The sequence below is a fragment of the Terrapene carolina genome, unplaced genomic scaffold (genome assembly GCF_002925995.2).
Source record: "Terrapene carolina triunguis isolate 2854851 unplaced genomic scaffold, T_m_triunguis-2.0 Scaffold42, whole genome shotgun sequence".
NCBI lineage: Eukaryota > Metazoa > Chordata > Testudines > Emydidae > Terrapene > Terrapene triunguis.
This window is the reverse complement of record NW_020664393.1, coordinates 57,402,408-57,412,958: the sequence shown is the minus strand read 5'-3', so window position 1 is coordinate 57,412,958 and position 10,551 is coordinate 57,402,408.

Sequence of the window (10,551 nt, the reverse complement as noted above, 5' to 3'; positions counted from 1 at the left end):
TGAGGTGCTGGGGCCTAGCCTAGAAGTGTCTCAAATAGCTCATGCTACATTTTAATCAACACTAGCTTCCAGTCGATTGGGGCTTCCACAAGTCAAATCTGGAATGTTTCAACCATACTACACGCTTCTGTGAGCATTTGCAGTTTGAAGTCAATGACACTTGTGCTCCTAAGTAATTTAAATGCTTTTTAAAATACTAGATTTGATTGCATAAATATGGACTTAGGCCTGGATCCACACAGGGACTTAGGTGGGTGTGCTCAGCTTCGCAACACGTAACTTATAGGTGCCTAGAAAACTACAGGAACAACACTGTGATCCACAAAGTCTGAGTGAGGCACCTAGACTCCCTATACAATGAATGGGGACAGATACATACCTAAGTATGTGATCCACAAAAAACAGTATGCTAGGTGGGAATCCTTCTAAGCTAGCCAATGGGAGATGCCAAGGACAAGAGTGTGTTCTAAACCCTGTCCCTCTCATGGAGATAAGCACTTAAGTCAGAGCTTCAGGGAGGCAACTGTCTCTGCTAGCGATCCACAACCAGGAGCCCCTCTCCTAGAGTCAGGAGGCGTAGGTGACTAAGTCGTTTCTTGCAAAAATGAGTGAGGCAAAAATGAGTGAGCATAAAACAGGAGGAGGAAAAAGAAGTGCCCATCTTATAAATTTTAGCCCAGTGATTCGAGTGCCCACCTGAGCTGTGGGAGGCCCAGAGTCAGTTCCTCCTCTCTGTCTGATGAGGAGAAAAGATTTAAACAGAGCTTTACCACCTTTCAGTTGAGTGCACTAACCATGGAACTATAGGCTATTCTGATGTGGGGCTCCCTCAGTATCTCCTGTTGAAGCTGTTCCACGTTGGATATATATTTAGTGAGTCATTGGGCATGAGCGAGAGAGATAATGGCTCTATAGCCTGGTGATCAGAGTGCCCACCAGTGAGGTGGGAGACCCATTGTCCAGCCCCCACTGCTTCAGTGACCCTTCCTTTAAAGCACAGTGGAACAGTTTCAACAGGTGAGATTGAGGGAAGCTCACATCAGAGTATCCCATAGCTCAGTGGTGGCAGCATTCTTTTGAGAGTTGGGAGACTCGTGTTCAAATCCTTTCTACCCCTTAGGCAGAGAGGGGAATTGAACCTGCATCTCCCACATCCGGGTTGAATGCTCTAACCACTGGGCTAAAATTTATAAGGTGGATAGCAGGCAGCCTCTGAACACACCTGTTGGCTTGGGCCCCATATGTGAGAGAGGCAGTCCTTTACCTGCCTTCACCAGATCGTGGATAGCACGGGGCTTAGCCAGGAAATAAGTGCCTGGATGCCTTGAGGCAGGCAGCAGTGTTTGCATGCTCTGAGGCAGAAACTTTGGTGCCAAGAGAACTTTTATAGCAGAAATTTAGGCACCAAATTAGTTTAGGCACATTCAGGGTTAGGCAGCACAATGGAGCATAAAACTGGGATCTTTCTGGATCTGGGCCTTAGGAACATATATTTAGTCTCCTATTTTTGAAAAGGTTGGCTTGTGAGTATAAATATGTGCACAATAACTTTGCTAATGTATAGAAAGGCTAAATAACTTTTCATTGTCACTTCAAAATATTTTTTATTGTTGTTAACAGATTTTATGCCACTACATTTTTAAAAATAAAAATACAGTTTTAGTCCCTATTGCTGCAATTGTTTAGACACATCCTTAACTTCAAACCCAGTGGCAGTCCCACTGATTTCAATATTTAAGTGTCTGTAGGATCAAGGTCTTAATTTTCAATATCTTGGGTTTTTTTGCATATAGTAGTTTTGTAACACTCTACATTATAAAATTTATAATGAACTACATTATAAATGCTGTGGGGGTTTATAATTGCCACTATTGGTAGGCTATCTTGAATTTTACATATTTTAATCTAAATTTGCAATAGCACAAATTTTCAAATTAGCTTTACAAAGTGTCAACCTTTAAAAATGACATCAATTACTTGAAAAAAATCAAGTGATTTAAGCCAATTTATTTAGATTGCCTTGAGTTAAATCATTTCCCCCTGGCATGAACCCTGACTCTAGGCTTGTGTGGTGTTCTGGGAAGCACGTGGCAGTAGCTGAGTATCTTTGATGTTGCAGGCAGGCTTATTTGTGACTAGGTAAATTAGTTAATATTGGTTTAAGAGTTTTATATTTTTGTCTTAAAAATATGTTGAGTTGCCTGGTCAGCTGCAGCATAACTGTGATAGGGAAGATTTCTTTTTGAGACCTAATCATCGCGGAGTAGAGCGGAAGAATTACTTCTTGTGTCTTGCTTACAATACTCCTGCTAATACATCCCAAAATGATGTTTGCTTTTTTTGCTACACTGTTACACTGTTTACTCATATTTAGCTTGTGATCCGCTATGACCCCCAGATCCCTTTCTGCAGTATTCCTTCCTAGGCAGTCATTTCCCATTTTGTACGTGTGCAACTGATTGTTCCTTCCTAAGTGGAGTACTTTGCATTTGTCCTTACTGAATTTCATCCTATTTACTTCAGACCATTTCTCCAGTTTGTCCAGATCATTTTGAATTTTAATCCTATCCTCCAAAGCACTTGCAACCCCTCCCAGCTTGGTATTGTCCGCAAACTTTATAAGTGTACTCTCTATGCCATTATCTAAATCATTGATGAAGATATTGAACAGAACCGGACCCAGAACTGATCCCTGTGGGACCCCACTTGTTATGCCCTTCCAGCATGACTGTGAACCACTGATAACTACTCTCTGGGAACTATTTTCCAACCAGTTATGCACCCACCTTATAGTAGCTCCATCTAGATTGTATTTCCCTAGTTTGTTTATGAGAAGGTCATGCGAGACAGTATCAAAAGCCTTACTAAAGTCAAGATATACCACATCTACTGCTTCCCCCCCTGTGCACCAGGCTTGTTACCCTGTCAAAGAAAGCTATCAGGTTCGTTTGACACGATTTGTTCTTGACAAATCCATGCTGACTGTTACTTATCACCTCATTATCTTCTAGGTCAGGCCTGCACAACTCGTAAAGCGGCGAGGGCCATATTACTCCAAAGAAAACAGCTGAGGGCCGAAACCCCCAGGCCCTGCTGAAACTCCCCCCCAAGCGCTGCGCAGCCCCCTGAAACACAACACCCCCCGCCCCACAGAAACAACCCCCCAGCACTGCTGAAACACCCCCCCCAGTGCCACCCAGCCCCCCTGAAACAACCCCTCCCCCCCCCAGCGCCGCCCGTCCCACAGAAACAAACCCTCCTTCCCCTGTGGGCCACACAGTGAGCCCACCTACTCACCCCCCGTGGGCCGTACAATGAGCCCACGCGGGCCGCATGTTGTGCAGGCCTGTTCTAGGTGTCTGGATTGGTACAGCAGCCAGAACAATGGGGCTTGAGCCTGATTGGAACCTGTGTGCTACAGCAAACAAATGCATAACAAAAGAATGGTCATTTATTCTTGTTTGTGTTTTGCCAGCATTCTTTCAAAATAAACTGGAGCTTTAATATATACCCACCATAGTTCCCCACGGAGATTGGAACAGTTTGGATGCAAGCTATAGGGCTGAAGAAATTAGCTCACAGGAATTGTCAATAACACACCTTATAATAAGAAGCATCCCTGGGAGTTTAATATACATGAATTATAAAGCAGTGAAATAGAAGAAAATGGAACAAAGTAATATTTGCTTTATTAAAATATAGACTTCAAATAAAACAGTCCAACTGCTATACTGGAACAAATAAAAAGTAGATCTATAGCATTAAGCACCTGCTATATGCAGAATTATAGGCTTCAAAGCATGTTATGCTTTTAAGGTGAACTGCAAAGGGATAAAAGATCTAACACTCAGAAGTCCTGTATAATCTCATCAGCATTTAAATTCATGTAAGGATGGAGCTTTCCCGTTTAAACACAGATCATAAGGCTTAACTGTAGCATCTCAATAGCAACACTTATGAGTTCGAGACACTTTCTTATAAACCTCTCCCCCTGCCTCCTGGCATTTATAACTTGCTTACTTTTTGAGCTGAAATTGCTCCTGCTCATTCTGAGTGCTCTGGTGAATTTCTCTGGAAAGTCTGGTGTAACTGTGCCTCAGCGGGTGACAACTGAGGATGCCAAATTCAGGACGAACTGCTAAGAAATAGGGCAAACACAACCCAAAACTGGTGGTTATTCTTTCCTAAGATATACCAAACCAGTCATAAAAGTAAACTACTGTTTCACCACACTGGCTAACAAGAAGTCATAAAAGCAGTTTCCTTGGGCATTCCAGTTCTTATATCATCACCAAAAACACTGAATTCAGAGATGAGTGATTCTTTACAACCAGTCTCATCAAATGAAAGCTTCTTCTGATCCCAAAGGACCATCCACACACCCAGGTCAATATGTAACTTAGATCTTACCCAAAAATCACGCTGATGCCAATCCTTTAGTATCTAAAATCTAAAGGTTTATTCATAAAAAGAAAGAAAAAAGAAAGAAAAAGAAAAAGGTGAGAGTTAAAATTGGTTAAAAGAATCAAATACGTACAGTAATTGCAAAGTTCTTGGTTCAGGCTTGTAGCAGTGATGGAATAAACGGCTGGCTTAATAAGTCTCTGGTTGCTTCCAAATCATTGGAAGGACCTCAGTCTCTTGGTTAGAACGCTCCCATTAGTATAAATCCACAATCCAGAGATTTGAGCAGGACAGAGGAAAAATGGAGGTGTTTCCAGGGCCTTTTATAGTTTCTGCCATGTGGAGGGAATCCCACTGTTCTTACTGAGGAAAATTACAGCAAGGAGATGGAGTTTGGAGTCACATGGGCAAGTCACATGTCCATGCATTTTGCCTAGTCACAGCAGGAAATTCCATTAAGTGTAAATAGGTGTCTCTCATGGTCCATTGTCAGTTAAATGTTCTTTTGATGGGCCACTCAATTTGAATAGTCCCTCCAAGGTGTGCTGGCTAGCTACCTTGTGGGCGTTACCCCAGGAGCAAACATTTGAAATCCAGGTAAAGAGCCAATACTCATAACTTCAAATACAAAAATGATACATACATACAAATAGCATAATCATAACCAGCAAATCATAACCTTTTCATAGACACCTCACTTGACAACCTTTGTACAAGATTTGTTGCAAATATATAACAGTGGTTGCAACAATGATCTATATGATCATATTTTAATCAGATAATGTCACATGAGTGCTCTGGTGAATTTCTCTGGCAAGTCTGGTAAAAAGATGACTGGGCGCTTTTCCGCTAGGTGGTGAAAATCTTACTGTCAAACTGATAAGACTTTTTGTATGTGCTTGGACATCTAAAAAACAACATCCCCAAATCTTACACGGACTTTCAGCTTGAAATAATTACCAGACACCTACTAGCTAGAAGCAAATGAGGAAAATGGAGGGGAGAGAGATCCAGGGACACAACTTAGTTGAAAAGACTACTATTCTCTTTCCCCTTCTCCTTGGTCTCTCTCCCATGCTCCCCCCAACAACACACATGCACACACCAGCTGCTGAGAACTGTGGGTGTAGGGAGCCTTAGCTCTTTCCACCCATACTCTGTCCTGGCCCTGGCTACGAAGAACCATATTTTGCATAGGACTTAGCTTGTAGATAGGTGTCAAATAAACTTGGGAGTCTATTGCTTTCACACTCCTGAACTCCCATCCTGCCTGCTAGGAATTCTATCCTAGGTAGTGGGAGAGAGGCCATGAAACCCACTCCCAGTTGCTGAGAAGTAGGGATCTCCTCACACTCTTCTTCTACCTCCTGCCTTAGTCACCCTATGTTGCTGCTCACACCTTTCCTGGAGCAGAACAGTGACACTTTTGGGACTCGGCAATTTCATTGTCATTGCAGAAACTGACCAGATGGTGGTAATTTCATTTTGCTGTTAATAATTAAGTTAGTCATGTGTGTCCATACCACGCTCATTCTGTCAGTGGAGTGCATTCTCCCTAGCAGCGCTTGCATTGATGCACAGAGCAGTGCACTGTGGGTAGCTGTCCCACAGTGCAATTAGCTGCAGGGGGTTTTGGGAAGGGTTTGCGACACCTCATGGAACCAAAACATTGTCGAAGTGGGGAATGGGAACATGGCTTCAGCCTCCCATGATGCAGTTTCCTCCCTCCCTTCCCTCCCTCCCGTGATATCAATAAACAACTCATACTTTCTCACACCTTTTCTCGGAAGCCTGGCTTATCTGCACGTACGCATAGACCGAGAAGCATGGACCCCGCTCAGCTGTGCACTCTTGGTGTGAGCATTACAATAAGAAGATCCCAGCAAGGAGCTCTGCATCTCTGGAAGGCTTTGAAAACCCATTTCTGTATTGAGCCACAGTGCACTGCTTATCTGCGTTGTGCCTTCCCATACCATCCCCTCCGTTGCATCACTTTCCCTGTACCCCCCTCCACCTCCAAAGCCCATGACTGGAATGAATAAAGGGTATTTCATTCTTGAAATGTTGACTTTTATTGCACAAACATAAAGAAACTGAAAGAACAGAAAAATAATTTAACCTTGAGCAAAATTGGGAGGGGAGAAACCAATCAGCTTGACTGTGAAAGTACAGTAGTCTTGACCATCAAAGGTCCTCGAATGGCCGTCCTCTGTTCTTAGTACACTCTCCCAGTGTTGAGTGGAAGGGATACTGAACTCCCCCATTCCCCCCACCCACCTCCTGGAACATTTGGGGGATGGGGATTGGGAATAGGGTGAAGTTTGCATGCCCTTCTGCAGGGGCTGCAGAAGGAGTCTAGCCTCAAACTGCTTTTATTGAAGCTCAACCAGATGCCTCAATGTGTCTGATTGGTCCTTCATAATCCACAGCATCTCACCCTGCATGGCGTGGCGTGCAACAAGCCAAATTCAGAAGTTTAAACCACAGAATTTCTCCCATAAAGTCTTCAGTTCCCACAGCGACGAAGTTTGAGTTGGACCACAAAATCTTGGGCCTTTTGTTACAGGTACTGGAATGCATAATTATTTGCTAGAGTCAGCAGACAATTTCAGATTTCAGAAGCTCTCCAAATCTGAGTTTATGTCCTTATTGTAGTACAAAACATTGAGCTGCCAAGTCGGTCTTCAGAGAGGTGCATGAAATGTTTGTCATGAACTTTTCTGACTAGATGGAATGAACTTTCCACAGACACTGCGAGTGGACATAATGCCACACTGGACATGCCAGGAAATGACTGGATTTCATTTCTTCAGTATTCAAGTGCTGTTATGCTGTCATCACAGGACACTTCATATGCCATGTACAAGTCAAAATCGTGCTTGAACAGTTCTGCGTTCTAGGGGACAATACACAGAATATTTTCATAGTCTCTTAAATTATGTGATATCTGAGCCTTGACAAATGGATCAAACACTTTACAGCAAAGAGTCTGTCAGGTGCATTGCAGGATATGGTTGCCTTCAGTTTGCTTTGACAGTCTGATATGAAAGCATGCATTGCAGATGGCAGGAAATTACTTTTTGGAGCCCATTGACTTGAGTTCCACTTCTTTTACAGAATTATGTACATCAGCAGCAACTTGCAAATCGCAGTTAAGCAGCATATCAATGCAGTGTATCAGTGGTGCATTTGTTTCCATTTGCAAATGAACCCCAGGGATTTTTCCCAAAAATACACAAAGAAAATAAACTTGTGTAAGCAGGATCTGAATGAACTGAATGAATTCTCACCTGACAGCTAGCTGGGACGGGGAGAGACTTTAGGAGCAAACTGTATTTACATCAACACACCTACTCTGTTTAGATATCCAGCAGATAGAGCGGTGTTGCTCAAAATAATCAAATTTGTCTGGTGATGGGTTATAAATCACTTTAGTACTGAATGCAGGGGTAGTGAAATGCTGCTACCAACGTTGTTGTCATTATTGTATGAATTCAGGGAAGCAGGGCTGTGCTTAACCTGTCCCAAACGAGGGGGTCACCCTCAGCTGCAAGGACCTCGTTAAGCCAGGGGCTCGAATGCCAGAGCCCTGTAAAAGTGAGAGATGGTGGGGACAGAGGTCCTAGTCAGGAGGTGTGGACTCTCTCTAGGGGTCCCTGGACTGGTTTAACCAGTTCCTTCCCACTGTCCAAAAAAAGAGCTAAATAGGCTTCATTAGGAACCTCTTTGTTCTGTTAAATGCTCAAATCAGTTGTGGTGGGGCAGTGTTTCTGCCCAGTCTGCAAAGAGCTGAACATCACTAAGAGACTGACCTGCAGAGGTCACAGCAGAGAGGCAAGTGGCAGCAGAAGGTGACTGACAGTTGGCCAGCAAATGAGTGGCTGGAGAGGCCGCAAGCAGAACGAGTGGCTGGCACGACGGACAGCAGAGAGGAACCACGGCTGGTGGGGCAGGCAGCCAGAACAAGTGCTCAGATGGCAGAGCAAGCAAGGTGCCTTCTTCTCCGGGTGGGAGGTGAACTCACAGAGATGCACTTCTGACCCCTGGGTCCTCACGGACCAAGGATAACCACTGTGAGTGGGGTATGGTGTGGGAGCAGAGAGGGGCACAGAAAAGGAACTTTTGGTTGTAGAACTCAAGAACATGAGACAGAAGGCACTGCCCTATGCACTCTGGGGTGGGTGTCCTGCTTACTGTTTTATGATTATGAATCCTGCTTGTGGCATTTTCCCTAATTAATGTCAGGTGACTTCCCTCTTTTCATTAAAAGTTTCTTTTCTACATTCAGACTCTGTGCCTGCGAGTGGGGAAGTATTGCCTCTCAGAGGTGCCCAGGGGTGGTGTGTAATTTTCCCAGTTTACTAGGTGGGGGCTCGAGCCGGTTCTGTGTTATATTGTTGAAAAGGAACCCCTAGATATTGAACCTGATCCTGTTTATTGTTGGGTCCACCTGGCAGAAGGGTTACACGTGCAATACAGTTCTTGCTGGTTTCCATTGTCCTTGACCATCCGGCGTAGTTTCATTGCCTCTTTGAGGTGACTGTATCCTCTTCTTTAATGAGAGTGTCTGTCACACTGTCGCAGTGCGTATGAATTAATATTGCTAACTCATGCCAAGTAAACCAGCGTAATGGCACAACATGAAGGGGCACTTGCAAACCCGATGGGCCCACAATTTTGCTCACACAGACTTTTTTAAAAGTTTGACTTTGCCTGTTGGCATGTTTAAATATTGCTGGAAAATTCACCACACATTTGTTGATATTGCGGAACGCATCAGTTTTGATTCTGTAATCAATGCAAAAGATGAGCAATACGTGGAATATGCAGCAACTGTAGATACATTTCTTTCAAGTCCTTTACTAAGTGTTGCATGTACACTATGGACATGGGCGGTGGGTGACCTGCCAGCTCGGGGAGGCTACGCCCGGCCAGCCGCACCCCTCCTGTCCCTCTTCCCCCACCGAAGTCCAGAGCCCTCCCCATCCACAGCCGCCAGCCTCTCCTCCCCCAAGCACTGGGAGAGTGGGGCACAGCCCCCCAAATGCTGGGTGGGCAGGTTCCCCCCGCAGCCCCTGAGCGCAGGGAGGGGGGTGCACAGACCCTCCCGCCCCATTTCCAACTACTTTCTGAGATCTGTCAGTTAGCCAGTTCTTCATCCATTTTATGTTTGCTTAACTGACGTTGTATAATGCTACTTTTTTTAATCAGAATGTTGTCCAGTACTAAGATGCCTTGTAAAAGTCTATTACATCTACACAGTTATCAAACTTATCAAAAAATGGAATCTGGTTTCTCTGCCAAGACCTGTTTACCATGCATCCATCCATCCTTTAAGTCTTTACTGTTTGGTTCTCGTATTAGTTTTTCTATTATTTTGTCTGGGATTGATGTCAGGTTAACCCGCCTATAATTACTCAAGTCAACCTGTTTGCCCTCTTTGAATGTTGGCACAACATTACAGAAATCCTGACACTCAACTCCTCTTGGGAACAGTTGAAAGGATGCATTAAATTCCTGACAGCAACTCCTGTTTATTTTATATATTAATTATGCTTTTCTCAATATTCCAGTGCTTTTTGTTCGTATCTTCAAACTAGGGCAGTGTTCCCACATGAGACGATCTATTGGCAATATACTAGCTGTTGTGGACTGCACATAACTTACATAAAATGAAACAGTCAGCAACCACCTTTTATCTTTCATACAGAAATGTAGCCAGCAGAGATGACAAGTCCAAGCATGCAGTGTTTTATGTTGGCACTGTGGAACATCACAGGCTGCACCCTGCCAGCTCTGCAGGTTGCACCTCGTTACAGCGACTCAGATAAAGATGCTGTGATCCTTCTACTGTTGATGGCCACTCTGATCATGGCTTCTTAATTTCTTGTGCCTCTGTAACATTCAAAAACCAGTCGGAGAACACTTCAACCTCCCTGGTCACTCAATTACAGACCTAAAAGTCACAATTATTCAACAAAAAAACTTCAAAAACAGACTCCAACGAGAAACTGCAGAACTGGAATTAATTTGCAAACTGGACACCATTAAATTAGGCTTGAATAAAGACTGGGAGTGGATGGGTCATTACACAAACTAAAAACTATTTCCCCATGTTAATTTCCCCCCTACTGTTACTCACACCTT